At 44.5% G+C, this 17546-nt stretch overlaps 1 long non-coding RNA gene across 1 annotated transcript; it reads left to right on the top strand.

Annotated features, from left to right (window-relative positions):
- The first annotated feature begins 11964 nt into the window (after positions 1–11964).
- Positions 11965–17022, top strand: LOC130609071 (uncharacterized). Its single transcript, XR_008974707.1, has 3 exons — positions 11965–12586; positions 15896–16057; positions 16744–17022. It is a non-coding gene; the product is annotated as an uncharacterized LOC130609071 (long non-coding RNA).
- Positions 17023–17546: the final 524 nt, after the last annotated feature.

A 17546-nucleotide genomic window follows, 5' to 3' on the forward strand; every position in this document is an offset into this window, starting at 1 on the left:
CCTCATGGCAAAAATGCATCTTCACAGAGATCTTTAAAAAGTCAATTTATGCATGTTAATTCTGTGAGAGCTGGAAATGTGGGGGATCTAGTCACAGAGACTTCTGAAGGTTTCAGAAATATCTCACTTTCAAATAGCCACAGAAGGGCAGAATCTCAAACAAACAAAACCTTCTTTATGGGTTAAAGCTTAAACAGGGGAAGTTTAGATTGGATATAAGGAAGAAGTTCTTTAGCATAAGGGTGGCGAGGCACTAGAATGGGTTGGCCAGGGAAGCTGTGAATGCTCCATCCCTGGTGCTGTTCAAGGCCAGGTCAGACAGAGCCTTGGGTGGCATGGTTTAGTGTGAGGTGTCCCTGCCCATGGCAGGGGGGATTGAAACTTGATGATCTTAAGGTCCTTTCCAACCCAGACTATTCTATGATTCTAACCAAAACTGTAAAAGAAAGCACCAAACAGAAACAATGGAAGCAGGTTTTCATTTGGAGTGTCACCTTTCCCCAAATCTGTAAAATTACAACATAACTTCAATGCAGCTGGAGGAATGGAACTGAGCATCGTCTCCTCAAGACTGACAGCTCGTGTGAAGAGCTTCCTCCCTAAGCAGGAGAGCAGAAGGCTCTAAGACCTCCTGCCAGTGTACAAAATAAGTACATTCTCTGGCTGTGAACACATTAACTATTTACAGCATTGGAAGGCAGACTGCGGCTGGGGCATGACGCTGGTGGATTACTTGCCCATCATGAAGGTGGTATGCCAGGGATGAATCCAAACCCAGGATTCACTCCAAGTTCCTTTCAAACCTGAGGTGAAGCATGTTTTAAAACTCACAAGGGAAGACACTTGAGGAGAAAAATACCTTTTGCTCTCCTTCAACTGCTTAGATTAGTGGTGTATTTTGGAAAATCTGGGTGATAAATATCTCATCAATATTGAAAGGGAACTGTACCTGAAGCTCGAGTACTGTGTTCAGTTTTGGGCCCGTCACTACAGCATAAACATGGAGGTGATGGAGTGTGGCCAGAGAACAGCAACAAAGCTGGTAAAGGTTCTGGAGAGCAAGTCTTGTGAGGAATGGCTAAGGGAACTGGGCCTGTTTAGTCTGGAGAAAAGGAGGCTCAGGGCTGAGAGATCTTATTGATCTCTACAGCTACCTGAAAGGAGGATGTAGTGAGGTGGGGGTCTCTTTTCTCAAGGAACAAGTGATAAGTCAAAAGGAAATGGCGTCAAGCTGTGCCAGGGGAGTTTTAGGTTGGATATTAGGAGCAATTTATTCACTGAAAGCATTGTCAAGCATTGGAACTGGCTGCCCAGGGAAGTGGTTGAGTCACCATCCCTGGAGGTATGTAAAAGATGTGTAGATGTGGCACATGGAGACAGGGTTTAGTGGTGGACTTGGCAGTGCTGGGTTAATGGTTGGACTCAATGATCTTAAAGGTCTTTTTCAATCTAAAAGGTTCTATGATTCTATGAAAAAGGTTCTCAAATTTTTCTTTGTTTTTTTCATTCTTCTGTGCAGTGGATTTTGAGGCAATCTGAAAAGTTTTTGACATTTAGCTGGATGTCTGGGCACAGAGAAACAAGGAGAGCCAGCTCTTACTAGCTTCTACCTTTAATGAGGAAAGCATGACAGTGCCCACAGTGCCCTGGCAATTGAGAAAGGTGATGCTGGGGAAAAGGAAGGTGGTTTATGCCTTGCTGACACTTTCCCATCTCATTCCCATTTACATCTTTAAGGACGTGGTGCTATAATGCATGATGTAGATTGCGTGTGAGGCTGGTAAATACGAGAGAAACTGTCCAAAAAACTGCAGTCTCCATTTCCCTAGAAACAGTATTTCATCTGTGTGAGGACGTGCTTTTGGGATTGTTCAGCAGATTTTCATAAACAAGGACAATGCATACACTAAATTGATCTGTCTCTTACCAGATTCTGGGGCTTTTTCAGTCTTTTCACTATGTAAATTGCGCCATCCTTTTAAAGGTTGTTCTGCCTATGGTCAAAGCAGCTCAGGATGTCTCCTGCAAAGCCCCATGAACTGAGTAAAAAGGGTGGCTCCTTTTTCTTTTCACATCACTGCCTTTGATAAGGTCTCTAATAGCCAGTCACCTAATTCCTCCTGTAAGAGTGTGAACATAATGACAAGCCAAACGAAGCACTTACGGGAGCCATAAAGGAAAACGTGCTCCATGCTCTGCTTTTGGCACACTGGGATTTCCAGCAATGACTGCCACAGGATGCTGCAGCTGATGGCTGGGGACTGGCAATAAGCAGCTGCTAGCACTGTCCATGGGGAAGATGTGGCCATGTGGCGATGCCTTGCTGTGGGCAGTAGCATCTTCTTGCCTTCTCCAGTCCAGCACACATGAAGGTGAGCTACTGCACCGAGACTTGACTACTGCCTTTCTGACACCAGCCTGACACCTCAACAAAATGAATACAGCAAATGGGAGCAGGAGCTTTGAGACAACCTGAAACCTGTGACTGCTTTTAAAGAAAATCTTTACAGGTATTTTATCTTAAACATATTACCCTGTGGCTTTTGTATCTCAAGGAATTATTTGACATCACCTTCATGTCATGTAGAAAGGGTTGGAGTTTAATTTAATTGAAGTATTTGGTAGTGTATTAAGAACGAAAGAGCAGATCGGTATCTCTCTACCAGGTTTTCCCCAGTGTTGAGATATTTCTCCTTTACAGGGGCTGGGGGAAAGCCAGAGTCCAGCCCCTGTGCTCCACATGGACAGACAGACACAATACTTCATAGAGTTATGCAATTAAAATGGCAAGGAATGATTTACTGGGTGTTACTATTGTTCATTTGCTCCTATAGCCAGCTCCCATTTTCCCACAGAAACAGCTAGTGGTAGAGAATCTCATAGGTTTCCAAATGTTTCCCTGCCCTTCAGAATAAAACTGCTGGGTTTAGAGGTTAGATTAAAAGAGTCAGGATATTGCTTCATTAAGCTGAATTTTCTGTGGATACCGAAACCTTTCAGAAACCTTTGCTGCTTTTTGCCAATTTTGTCTCTAATCTGAGCAACTCCTCCACCACCAGGGCTTAAAAGAAAAATGCCAGGTTGAGATGAACATGGTCTCTCCTGAAGCTAATAAAACCCTTGGCTTCATGGCTGGCCTGGGACCACACATTGAGCCAGATCCAGAGGACAGATCTCAGCAAGAAAAAACAGCCCTGCCCAATATGACGTGTACACCCTGAGGTTCTTACTGCAGGTATGTACAACCATGGATGCCCTCTCCAAAACCATTTGTCCAGTTTATGCTAAGACCAAAATGCTTTAGCTCTGGGGTGCCTTGTCCTACTCCGGAGCACCGCAGCCACACAACCCAGAGCAGCTGCATGTGCAGCCAGCACAGGGCTCACACAGCAGAGATGGTCCTGTGCTTCTCTGACCAGAGTCTGGTCAGGCATGGCACAAAGCAGAGCTTCTGCTAGTTCTCCTACCCCTGCATAGCTCAGTGTTTAAGGAAACTATCCGGGACAACTCACACTTAAGAATAAGTGTAAGAATAAGCACACCTAAGAATCTGAGCAATTTCAGTTGTCCTGCATCTGCCATATGAAGTAGGCTGTGCCCTTCTCTCAAGGACATACTTTCTTTAGGTTGAGTCTTTCAAGGACGGACTGTGCCACTACTGTTGAGAAAGCTTTTGGATGAGATGATGGCTTTGTCTTTGCAAAAGACATCTTGGCAAGGACATCTGCTGTGCTCAGGCCTTTCTCTCCTGTGTCTGCACATGGGCACTGAAACACCTGGGCTTTAGAAAGAAAACCTCCAGCATTAAAACACTGGACATGGAGAATATTTGTTTTCAGGAAAAAGGGGATGAAAGGAAACAAGGAAATGGATTGGCAAACGATGGGATCGTAGTTTATAAATATATGAAGGAGGAGCCCATACCTGTTAATGAGCAGCTTCTGAGCGTACCTCTTTATGAAGCAAATATGGTTCCAGACCAACAGATAGGCACAAGAGTATTCAGGTGTTAATTAAAAAGGACCTTACAACCCCACTGGTAGGTGATCCCCTGCAGGACATCCAGCCCTGACACCAACTGGCACAGAGACCATGCTAATGTAGGAGTGGTGATGGTGTGAGCTGGCTTCTAGACCTGGGGAGACCACCAGGGCCAGACATGTGCCATGGACCACCAACCACCTCAGCGTCATAGACAGAGTCCTTCTAGTACCTGTCCCCCAGGGCTGGTGCAGGTTGCCTTTCCCCAAGGGCCCAACTGCAGCTCTGCAGGGGTGTTTGCTGGAAATCACAACATGAAGCAAGAGCACAGCGGTTCTCAGAACTGCCTTTTTTCTCACTATGCTGCAGGAGCTCATTACATTGACTCAGTCCCGAAGAAGATGTTTTCTAGGTAAAAAAAAATCCCAAGTTAACCTTGACTTCCCAAAGGAAGCTGATAAAGAAAAATGAGCTCACTATAGCAAAAGATGACTTGCAGGGACACGTGGAAAATAGCAAAACTAGTTAGTGGCACATGAGCTCAGAAGGAAAGATCTGTTTCCCATTACACAGCTCATTTCCCATAAATCTTAGCTTGAAGCACTTTCCATGAGTGCCAGCCAGGCTTTTATTTTTTTCTGTAGAATTTTGAGTAACATATGACCAACGGGCCTAGCCTCACAAATAAGCATGCAGAAGACTCATTGCTGATGCTTTGCACTGGTGTAATTGACTTTTATGGAGTTGCTCCTGATTTCCACTTATTAAGAGGCTCTGAGACATGACTGCCGATTGGCAAGTTATCACACAGCACCTCAGCAGCAGCAAGTGCCTGAGCATGAGCTGAGCCTCTGGCAGCAGAGGTTAGTCTTGACATCATTCAGCTTGCAGTGAGAGAGGATACAGCTCACTGAATTACCTCATATCTCCTCAAGGCTGAAATGTCAGTCCAGACAGTCATCACCACGCCCACTGGGCATGGGAGCTAATGCATCTGACCCTCTGCCAGGCAGAGTCTTCCATTCTTTAGGATGCTCTCCGTGCCCTTGTTATTGCCCCTGGCTATTTTTGGATGTTGTCTCCACTCACATCCAGCAATGCTGGCTCCAGCCAAGCTACATGTCCTGCTACAGACTTACAATGTGCTGAAGCATTATATTGGGCAGTGCTCACCAAAGTCTTATGGACATTCATCTTTGTCAGTAAACCCATGACTGCTGGGGATGGCTGGTCTCCAACCATCACAGCAGGAAAGAGCTAGTTGGCACGTGGGGTGGCATGTGGGGCTGCTGTGCACCTTCTGGAGGTGCACCGTTTGGTGGCACTGCCTCCTCAGAGATCTCCACCTCCAGGAGCTTCTTCCAAGCCCTGCTGTGAATGAGGAGCAAGATGTCCCTGCTGAAACCCTGGGAGCCCTGCAGTGCAAAGTGAGGATGTGAGGAGATGGAACCAAAGCCACAGACAGGCAGGAGGAGGAAAGCATTGTACCTGCCTGTTGTAAGCCAGTGAGAATCAGCCTGGCCATGGGCTCTGCTGCCCACGGACTCAGCAGCAGCCTGGGACTCTGAAATCTGCTTGGGGTTGCAGACCACAAAGCTGCACAGGCTATGTGCTAGCCTGCCAGGGACCTCCTAAATAAGGCACGCATCTCATTCTGTTTCAAGAAACAGCTATTCTTTGTTGAGCTAGAACAAAGGTATATTTAATGCTTTTTTTTTTTCTTACCTAGATCAGGCAGTGGGTGCTGCAAGTTTGGATGCAAAGAGGAAATGGGAGAAGGAGCAAGGATGGTGTGGAGGGATTTGGTGAAGCTTCTTGCAAGCAAAGGAATGGTTAGTAGGGAAAGAAATACACTGAATTTTTGAATGTTACTCTTAATTAATAGTTCAAAACCTCTAGGGAAATAAAACATTTTAAAATACTGAGTGTTTCATGAAGATGTTATATATGCCATTTTTTTCCAGACAGTCCCTAGTGTTTAATAGATTGTATTTATTTCTCCTTTAATCTGCCTTTTTTTATTCATGAACTAGCTAAGTGAGGTCAGAGAGAAAGAGTGAAAGAGCATTTTTGGCAAAGGGAAGCTTTCAATATGTCACATTTAATAGAAGTAATAAGCCCACAAAATCCCAGGATCTAAAAAGGGCTTTGTACAGGGAGATTAATTTGCATTTCTACTGGATATCTTTCCCTCATTATCTTTTTGTTGTTGTTGTTCTTACTTTGTTTGCTGTGTGGATGAGTATCAAGGCATTTCCTCTGACAAGTGGAGGGTGGTTGACACAGTTCACTGCAGAGTTGGGATCCTTGAGTGCAGATGAGTCACTGAGAGTGATGCAAGCTCCATGTCATGCAAGAAGTGAATTGTCAGGGAAAGACACCCACAGGGACTTCAACTTCTTTTTCCCTCTCTTTACACTCACACTTTATAGCCTGCAAGATCACCTGTGCAGAGGTGTGCCGGATGTTATTTGTGAATCCATGGCTGGAGTCAAAACAATCATCTTCCTAGTTTCTGAGTCACTTTTTATCGCTGAAGTGTTTGCAGGTATTGAAACCTGTTCTGTGCCAGTAAGGCCAGGCCAGAAAATCCCTCTTCTTACATGTAGTGTCTTCAGTGATGGTGCTGGTTTACCGCATCTTTTAAGGACTGGCATGTTTTCCCATAAAATAGGAGGAATAAGCACCCACAGCCTGTAAAAAACCAAATGTCACTCCTATATTCAAGAAGGACAAGGAGACCTAAGGAACCACAGACTGATCAACCGCAGTTTCATCCCTATAAGCTATTTCCAGGTACATGAATAACAAGAAAGTTTCCAGTCTGTATGGTTTCATAATGGGATGTCATGCTTGACTAACTTGACAAACTTGTATGAGAAAACAACTGGCCTGGTAGATCAGGGGAGAGGAGTGGGTAGTGTCTACCTGGACATCTGTGAGGATTTTGACAGCTTCACCAGCCAATAGCCCCTGGGGACAGCCCTCCCTTGACTCTGCAGACCAGCTCACTGGCTTCACTCATTCCTGTGTGCTGGGGGTCTCACTCGCCTGCCACCCCCCTTGCAGCAGCTTTGACAGCATCCTGCCATCTTCCACAGGGAATTTCTGTGGAAGTCAGATTGGACCAAGGGCAGGACAGGAGCTGGGGTTTACATGTTGTGGCTTCCCATCACTTGCATTACAAACAATTTCGTTCTGGGTGGAGAGGCTGCCGGTTATCACAGGCCTCTTCACTTAAGCTACTGTGTTTTGCCTGCCAAGTTGCACTCAAATCACATGCATGCTGTTTATCAGTGTACTTATTTTCTCTGGAGGAATGTAAGCAATTTAATTAATGCTGAATTTCAGCTTGTAATAAAGCGGGCTCTCTCACTTACAGATGAAGATTAATGCAGATCCTTTCCCTTTCTCAAGACTTCATACTTGGCTAGCCTGACTCCTTGCATGGATTCTGCATGTTTGGACAAGGAGAAACTGTTTTTCGGGCATCTTTGGCTCATGCTGTGCTGAGATCTCCTTTGTTTTCTGCAGCACAGTGGTGATTGATAGATCTTGCACTTCATGCCAGTGCCTGGAGCTAAAAACCTGAGGATGCTGGGCAGGCTGCAACTAGTGAGCTGGAGGGACACCAATGAGTTGCTCTTTAGCATGCTCCAACCACCTAAATTAGGAAAAAGAAGGGGCATAAAAATTGACTTTTTTTTTCTGAAATACTGAGGCAAACAGCTTAAATGCTGTCTGTTTCGCAGCAGCAGAGTCTACACTGTAGTTTGAACAAACTCATACACCCCCTCTGACTCCAAATATTATTCTCACATTACATGGAGACCAGACGAGCCTCATCTGTGAGCTAGAGGTGTCATTTGGTGCTGTCTGAATGGGGAAGGCCAGGCTGCCACTCACTTTCTTAGCAGTTCTTGCACCAACATGATGCAGTCAAGGATGGGCAAGTAAAATGGCCATGAGGACACACTTGGGCAGCTGGTGTTTATAGGCCACCTTTTGTTGGATTTTCTTTATAGCACCATACACTGGTCTTATTTCCACTTTGGTCATCCAAAACTAGGAGGACAAATCCTGCTTCCTGATGTGACTCCCTCAAATGTTACAGGTGTATAGTGAAAAAGAGGAAAGGAAGGACAGAGTCACAGAATCCTAGAATAGTTTGGTTGGAAGGGACCTTCAAAAGTCCTCTTATCCAACCCCCCTGCAATGAGCAGGGACATCTTCAACTAGATCAAGTTGATCAGAGCCCTGTTTAACCCAACCCAGAATGTTCCCAGGGAAGGAAGATCTACCACTTCTCTGAGCAACCTCTTCCACCACTCTCATTGGAGATTCCTTCCTTATATCTAGTCTGAATCTACCCATTTTTAGTTTAAAGCCATTCACCCTTGTCCTATTGATACAGGCCCTGATAAAAAGTCTGTACCCATGTTTCCTATAAGACCTTTTTAACTGTTGAAAAGCTGAAATAAGGTCTCCCTGGAGCCTTCTCTTCTCCCGGCTGAACCACCATACCTCTCTTGACCTGTCTCTAGATCACTTTTGTGGCCCTCTTCTGGACATCCTTTAACAGGTCCACATCTTTCACATTCTTGAGGACTCTTTTGATGCAGCCCAGGATACCGTTGGCTCTCTGGGCTTTGAGTACACACTGCTGGCTTATGTCCAGTTTTTTAACCACCAGTACTTCAAAGTCCTCCTGTGCAGAGCTGCTCTCAGTGCCTTCTTCCCCAGCCTACCTTCATCCCACAGATCCTGGAGGTTGCCCTGAGCCAGGTGCAGGACCTTATATTTGGCCTCGTTGAACCTCATGAGGTTCACATGGGACAACTTCCTGAGCTTGTCTAGATCCCTCTGAATGGCATCCTGGTCCTCAGGCATGTCAAAGTGCATCACTCAACCTAGTGTCACTTGCAAACTTCCTGAGGGTGCATCAATTCCACTGTCTGTGTCACTGATGAAGATATTAAACAGCACTGGTCACAATACACCCACCTGAGGGATACCACTCATCACTGATCTTCATCTGGACATTGAGCCATTGATCACCACTCTCTGGATGTGACCACGCAGCCAGAGGAGCAACTGTGAAGACACTACCCATGCAAGACACCTGACATCATTGCTGCTGGCCCTTTGCCTGCCATTTTCCTGCTCCATTCCTGGAGGAAGGAGGACAGTGGGAAAATGTATGCAATTTAGTTATCATCTATCCACACAAAATCTGTGCACCCACCTCTTCATGGTCCCAGAGTGGTACCAGCAGCAGTCTGCTGCAGCTTTTGCTCTTGCATGGTTCTTTCTGTTTTCATGCATTTTTGCTTCTGCTCCTCCCTCCTTTCACCATTCCACTTGATCTTGAAGCCATCAACCATGCAGTGAAGGAGGAAAGTTTGATTCAACTGGCTACTGGAGAGATCCCAGACCAAAAAAAATGATCCACAGCAATGAGGTCTGATACTGGGTGACTGATGATCCTGAATGCCCTAAATCTTTTACCTCCTCCCCACTGAAAGAAAAATAGGTAGATAGGAACATAATATAGGTCCTGATACCACCAAGCAGTGCTTGGAGGGGTGTCAAAGATGTCTCAGTGATCTCCCCATCATTGCCACCACCTTGTCAGCCAGTCTGACTGGAGCATTAGTCCTGGCAGAGCCTGCAGAGCAGGAGGGTGCTGGAGCCTTCCTCCCCCTCTGCAGCATCACTCCCTGCTCAGGGAGTTGCCAAGGCCAGGGAGGGAGCTGGATCTCCCCAGCTGGTCAGAGCCAGGCCCAGGAGCAGAGATAGCTCTTCATGTTGTGTTGTAGATGTGCGGAAATAATGCTGCTGGAGCACTGGGTTATCAGCTATCTGAAGGCAACGCACAGCAGAACAGCAGGCATGCTTCCACAGCCACCCCAGTGACTTGTAGTAGCCTGAGAGGCTCAGCAAAGCTGCAGTCCCCCTTTCCTCTGCTCCATCCCTCCTGATTCTCTGCAGGATTAGAGACAGCTAAATCCTATTCCTACCTGAAAGTGAGAGCTTACACTGCAACTAACTTCAAATGCAGTGACAGAAATAACCCTTCTCTAATCCTTCTTCTCTGAGAGGGACTGAGTCTCCTTTCAGCAGGGAGCCTGCAGTCTGCCTGCCTCTGCCTTGCCTAACCCTCTGCTTTAACATGCTTCATGCTCTATTTTCATTCCTTTTCCTCTTCACATCCTAGAAGTTTCTGCAGCTGTCATGACTTTTAAAATATTCCTACCTGCCTTTAAATGGGCCTCATTCCCACTTGAACTGTTTAAACTTTCAGTAGTGACCTGTTATGCCAAGCCTATTAACATCACACAGTGGCAGAACTAAAGAGATCGTCCTCTGCTCAGCACATCATCATGAGACCTCTGGGCTCAAGAGGGTGATGAGCAATTGAGACTCATGCTCAGAGAGATGCAGTCCTGACACACTGGGTGCTAAAAATAAGTATACAGTTGTAGCTGGTTACCTGAGCACTGTGGGGGTAAGAGCCTTTCCCTGTCACATTAGTGGGTTGTGTTGTCCCTCTGTGGTCCGTGGGGATAAGGTCATGGTGGTCAAAAGCAGGGAAATCTCTCCTGGTAAGGCAATTTGCAGTGTATTCCCAGTTACCTCCAGTGAAAATGAAAGTGTCCCAAGAGGGCACAGCCTTGCCTAACTGATTAATTACCGTGTGGGGATGTGTTTCAGGCAGCTTCATATATTGTACAACAGGAGGTTTCATATAGCATTGAAGCTAAATCAGTGACTAAAATCCTACTGTCAGAGTCTGCAAAGAGCCAGCTGCCATGTCCATATGCACAATCGTGGTGGTATTGCCTTTCAGTGTCCGAAAGGACGCACAACTTTTGGCCATGGATGTCAGGACACAAGGTCACATAAATCTGAGTGGCACAAGGAAAGCCCATCAGCTGAGCCAGACCACTTCAATAAACCTACAGTTCCCAACATTTACTATGCTGGGACAAAGCAGCCATAACTGCTCCATTTAAACTGACTTTGAAAGGCTCCTATTTAAATCCAGGCAGACACCGCTGAAGCCAACACAAGTGGCAAAAAGGCATGTGGGTGCCTGGCATTTTCCCATGTGGTGCTCCAGTTGCCCACTCAGAATATGTGAAACCCAATGTTCCATTTACCAGAAATGGTCTGGAAGGGCTGAATTGCCTGTGACTATTTGTGGAAAAGGCTTCTCAACCCAAAGCATTGGCCCAAAACCCAGCACACAGAAATCCACTTGCCCTGAAGTGGGGTGCGCTAGCCACAGTGCTAACGAACACAACCGGCAGAGTTGCCTCTCACTATGCTAAACAGCCAGTGAGCACAGACATTCTACTTTCTGTACTCGGGGAGGCACAGGAGAAAGGTGTGATACCTCTCATGCTGAGAAGGATCCTGTATGCCCCCTTGCTCAGAGAGCACTTGCAGGGAGCAGAGCTTGGTGCTGGGGAGCTGCTGCATTAGCCCTCATTTCAGAGACTGGACTAGATCCCAAAACCAGTTCCTGCCTTGAGGTTTGCAGAACAATAGTCCTTTCAATCAGCGGTTAAAACCAGTATCTTTGAAAATTCTGGTTATTTCTGGTTTTCAATTGGCATGGATAATAGTTTGTTACCCTTTTTCTTATAAGCTGGTTTTAGAGTAAGCATTTTCGTCTTACTAAGCTCTTTTTAATTAAATACTTTGTTCTTACTGAACTGATGCTCAAGCTTGTCTGAAACTAGTTGGATTTCTATACAGTTGTTAATATGTCTAAGTAAGTATTGCAAACAAAGGGAAGATGTACTTTGGAAGGTACTTCCAAACAGGAGAATTGACTGGGATCTGCTTCCACATTCAATCTTCAGCTGCTGCAGCACAAAAACTAAACTTCCCCATAAAACTGAAACACAAGAATCTAATGTTGTTTATGAGATTGTTCTCAAAAGAAAGGAAGTGATGACCAAAGTTAAAGGAAGCACAGGTTCTCCCTCTTATCCCAGCAGGACACAACTCAGACATGAGGAGAAAGAAAGGATCACTGCTGAACTTTAAAGCCTAAAAATAACTAAGTCAGAGAAAGGTCCAGAAATCTTTTGGTCCTTAGCTCAAACCTTGTAGTAAGAAAGAGCAAAATTAAAGGGCAGTAGGTACTAGACAAACCCTGTCAAGCACAGTTGGAGCAAAGAGTCAGAGGTATTCCTGCTGCCAGTGCTGGGAGGAGCAGGATTTTCAGCCTCCCCAAGGTGGCCATGCTTGCAGGGACAAGGACATGAGTGGTGCCTGGGAGAGGGAGAGCACTGGGCTCTCTCCTGCACTAGGCTCTGCCTTCTCCCTTTGCACCGCAGCCCTGGGCAGAAGCAAGTCCCAGTAACACCCTGGATGCTGATGTTCGGGAGTGCCACATACCCACGTGTCTGCAGTGGTAGCTGATGCCTTGGCAGCCAGTTGACTCTTAAAAATAGCCTGGAGGGGAAGGGAGAGGCAGGTGCTCTCTGGTTTTCACTCTGGTCCTTCAACTGCAGGCTCAGGAGAGGCTGTCTCAGCCTGTCTAGTGAAGAGCAGGCTATCAAGAGTAGATCCAGGGTTTTGTGCCATAGAAGTAAGTCAAATGAAGGTAAAGTAATTGATGAGATTCACAGATGAGCCTGGGCTGAAGCAAGTTCATTTTATTTAATGAAAATGGGAAGAAAAGGAAGGTGGGCTTTAAGATACTTGATAACATTCTTTTCTGTTCCTGTGAGGCTCTTGTCTGTGAAAGTGCCATTTGCCAGGAGCAGTGGTGTGAAGAAAGGCACAGAAAAACTTTCAGGGCCATTCACTGCAATGCCATAGATCTCACAGACCAGAAGGAAACCTGTGTACAGGAGAGCCTGTAACTATTAACAGCTAAAGGTAAATGTGCAGGAGAAAACTACTGGGTAAAGAGCTTCTCATGAGATGAGCAACCTCAGGCAGTAGGCTGGGAAGGTAAGTGTTCCACCAGCTGGGAAGTGCAAGGTCCTGGCCTCTGGTCTCTGAGCAATGCTTGGACCCCCATCAGCAAACATCCCAGTGCCTGTGTGTCCCGGTGACACATACCCACTGCTCTCTAGAAGCCCTTTTCTAAATACTTAACCTCCTTAGCCAAGAAAATAACCAGGGAAGAAGTCATATTTCTGAGCAGCCCAGCTTGGGATCTGTCCCCAAGCTTCTGGCACCTAATGCCTCTATGTTGGAAGGAGTAGCCTATGCTGGCCTAGGCAGCAGACAAGACAGCAGTATCCCTGTAGAAGATTACTTTAGTGTTTTCAAAGCCATTAAGCTTTGTTTGAACTCAGCCAATACCAGACTTTAATGGGACCAGAACTGCATCCTGCTGGTGACGGCAACTGAACTATAAATGGTTTTACTGCACCTTGAAAAGTTCAAAATAATGTGTGAACATAAGGTCTTGTTATTAAAAACAATCTGGTCCATATTTCTTCCACAGAGCCAGTTTTTTTTTCCCAAAAGTATTTAGACCTCAGTTTGTTATTACCACAAGACAGGAAAGCTTAACGGTATTTACAATAAACTTCCCTGGTCCACTTACAGCCGTCCTGGCTGTAGCCTCCTTGTATAGACAACGTAATTTAAATTAGAGAGAAGAGATAAACATGAGTTTGGTTTTCTTCTGAAATGCTGTGTGCATTTCAAGCAACTTTTAAGAGCACTTTCACTGCTAGCTTTTAAGAGAAACTTTATCAGAGATTAAAGGATTAGAATCTAAAAAGAGTTCCTAGACAAGCCTGAAAATTTATAAAAAAGGAAGAAACATGTTGGAAGGAGAAGAAAAGATCTATTGGGAACACGGCAATGACTGTTTCTAAAAACTGTAGAAGAGATCAATGTTCTCCACAGCCTGATAAGATGCTTGTTGCTTTATCCACTATGATTTGAGAAATGGAAACCATCCAAAATGAATTTCATCTGGCTGGATCAAATGGGCTCCGCAGGAAAGTTCTGTTTTCAGTCGCTTAAGGGCAGGGATTACACCGTGTGTTGTCCCAGCAGATCCTCTTGCATAAACCCTGACTGCCTTACAGCGGGAAAGCCTGGTCACCCCAGCAGGCACTCTGCCCAAGGGGCACGGTGCACTTGTAAAAGAGCATAATAATGAGCGATTACAGTATCATGATATGGAGATCTTGATAGCTGAATCTAATTTATTGATGAGATCAGATTAGAAGCTTAGGGCCTGCCTAGGTGAAGGAGGGTTTTTTAGCTAATGAAACTCCAGGTAAATTCTGCAAGTGTTTCAGGAAACCTTCAGGCAAATCTGACTCTGCTTCTGGCACTACACTTCTCCCTCTGGACTCTGTTTATCAAAGTACGTAAGTTACATAAATATATACCCAAAGCTAAGCAGGTAGGTGATGATAGCTCTGAAAATTAATAGGGTTTTTTTCCTTTTCTGAGGCATCAGTCTTGTGTGTGCCCAGGATAGATGGTGTCCTGTATGTGCAGGAGCTGAGCTCTGAAGAGGTGTGAGAAGCACAGATGCTCTTGGACAGTGCAGCCAGGGAGTCTGCATCAAGAGGACTTCACTAGAGTAAGCCTGTGAACCGCATGGTTAAAACATTCTTCTGGTACCTTCTGCTTTCAGATGTCTTCTGCTGACATCTGAGTGGAGAAGAAAGCCTCCAGTGAGTATGAAGGAAACTTTCAAACAGGAAAGAAGAACATCATCCAGCTGCATCCTCCACAGTCTACATGTTGGTGGCCTTTCATTCATGCACCATCCAAAACATGTGACAGTAACAGCACTTAATTCCTCTTGGCCAGTTTCAAGGCAGGGGCAAGCATATCTGGATGGTCCCTGATGAAGACTTGTCTAACCTGCTCTTTAAGATCATCAGTGGAAGATGTTCAGGAGTCCCTCAGGCCACTCCTTCCACTGCTTCACCACTCTATGGTTAGAAATATTCTTCTACTATCTCTTTGTGTCAGCTTCAATGAACTGTGTTTTGTCCTGTGCTACTGGACAGACAGAGCTGCTTTCTGTCCTCCCTACCACACTCCGAAACTGCTGCCCATTCCTCTCCCCTCAGTCCTCTCTTTTCCAGAGTAACTTGTCTAACATTCCTCCTGACTCAAATTCCTTAAACCTCTGTCACAGCTGCCCATCCTGGACAGTAGCCAATCATTCTTAACCTGGATTTAGCACAAAAGCCCAAGAATCATCATCAAAGAGCAGAGCAAAATCACAGCCTGTGATGTTCTTACTGATACAACCCAAAATACATTCTATGCAATATAAACTCATGCTTGGGGATGTTTTTTTGTTTTTTCTTTTGGGGGGAGGAGGGCTGTTTTGCTGCCTCCTTTGGATTTGCACATTTTATCCATGCTTCCCAAATTCAACATTTTACTGCATTTGGCTTTGTTGGTTGTGCTTTTCCCCGACTTACAGATTCTGCTCTGAGTCCTACTGCTCTCTCAAGTAGGTTTGCAAGCTTCACTCCAGCAGCTTCATCCCTCCACAAATGCAAATGCATCCTCTACTCCACTATCTGAACTTGAAATGAAAACGAAATTGACTAAAATCTCCACAATCTTTTGTAAAGAAAAATTCATTAGAGGGTGAACTATTGACAACTGGCCTTTGGGTGCTGTATATCAAGCAGTTTAGCACCTAGCTGGTTATGATCTAATCTCTTTCACATTCTCTTTGCTTGTATAAAAGAATGTCACCTGTCCATGACAACAGCATTTCTGAAGTCATGATGTAACATGTCAGCTGCTTCTCCCTGTTTACAGGATCTTGTCAAAGGAAGGGGTCAGGCTGGACTTGTGTGACTTGGTTTTGAAATATCTACTTTTGATATATTTGCATTTTATCCTGCTGGTGCTTATAAAGTTGTGAATAACTCATGCAAAACCCTTCCAGGTACCAAAGTGAGTCTGACTGGTCTGTCTTCATGCACGTCATTCTCCGTTTCCTGCTGTTGTTTGCTCTTCTCCAGTTTGCTGTGATCTCCCCTTCCACCCTCGTTGCACACTCAAAGATAATAGCTAATGGTCCAAGGAGTGCTTCATCTGGTCCCTCAGGGTGAGTGTCATATGTTCGACCCAGCTTATCTCATTTCTCTAATTTATGCCTTATATTTAAAACATTTAACCGATCTAAACATTTCAACACAGAGAAAATTACAGGGAAACATGAAATAATGGTTATTATGCCTTCATTTATCAGTCTGCTGACTCAGGAGAAGTAATGGATCTTTTATGTCCCATTACTTTCAAATAGAGATAAACATTAGATTTATTATGTCTAATGATAATAGTACGCTTATAACCCTGTTTTGAAAATAATGCTTTTGTACAAAAGAATACCAGGTTTGAATTTCCTCTTTATATAGCTGTGACACCTTCAAAGGCTATTCTTTATCTTTTATAAAGCAAAAATATTCTGTATTTTTGCTTTTAAATCCAACCAGGGTTTTTTACCCAGTGGCAATGGAAGTTCATAATTTTGTTTCTTTCTCAAATCAATCAAACTGTTGCCAAGGAAATAATTCTAGATGGAGATGGGTCAAGAGAAAATCTCTCACAGAAGATTGCTACTTGTAAAACACATAAATTATAATAATTTAATCAAAAGCATAAAGTAGTCAATCTAAAAACCTATGCAAGTATAATAATTCAATTCAAATGCCTGATCTTTCTCTCCTGTGCATATCTTCTACACTATTGTTAAAAATTCATTACTAATTAATCTCTAATATGGTTTTCCAGGACACAGACCAGTTGGCAACTAAAAGTATTCTACAAAGGAGATGAGAAAGGATTGCAGTTTGATAAGATAAAGAGCGTTGTTCTTCCATTTGCTTGTCACTTTGATATAAATGTGATTTCTCCTGGATATAGAATTTTTTATCTTTCCCCTTTCTGCTCTGCTCTACTGCTGTGGGAAGGTTTGCAATACTTAATCTGTGCCTAGGTGTAGTTCCACATCCTTTGGGAGCATTTTATCTCCTGGACCCTGGTCCCAAGTTCAGTGAATAAAACCCAAGAATTTTTTGAGAGAAAATTTTACGTTTTGGTTTGTTTGGTTTTTTTTTGCAGTTAGAAGTGGTTGTAGATACTAGCTGGATTATGAACTAGTTTACTATTGAAACTGTGGTTTGTGTTAAAGTAAGGAAATCCCATATTAATAACATCAAGGAAAGACCTGATTCCTCTGGGGGTAAACCTAATGCATCCCAGAAATTCCAATTACTTTACTTTTGTTCTTATTAGCTCTCCTATGAACACTTGTGGTATATCTGCCACACCTATGCCTGTGAGCTGTATTAACAGAGATTTACCCCAGGCCGTCTCCTGAGAGGTCACATTGACCTTCTCATTGTCCATCTATCTATTCTCTGCATAATGTTTTTCCTGGGCCCAGATACATTTTTGTCTCAGAGCTATCCAGTGCCCTTCACCCAGGGCTGTCCAAGGTGTTACGTTTGAAAATAAACTGCAATAAGAGATGATTGGCAAAAATTCTTCCCATTTCAAAGACAACTGAAACAAGATGGATTTGTTGAGTGATT

This window comes from Pezoporus wallicus, unplaced genomic scaffold (genome assembly GCF_028554395.1).
Source record: "Pezoporus wallicus isolate ANWC-B61680 ecotype Strahan unplaced genomic scaffold, APGP_CSIRO_Pwel_v1 contig_6464, whole genome shotgun sequence".
NCBI lineage: Eukaryota > Metazoa > Chordata > Aves > Psittaciformes > Psittacidae > Pezoporus > Pezoporus wallicus.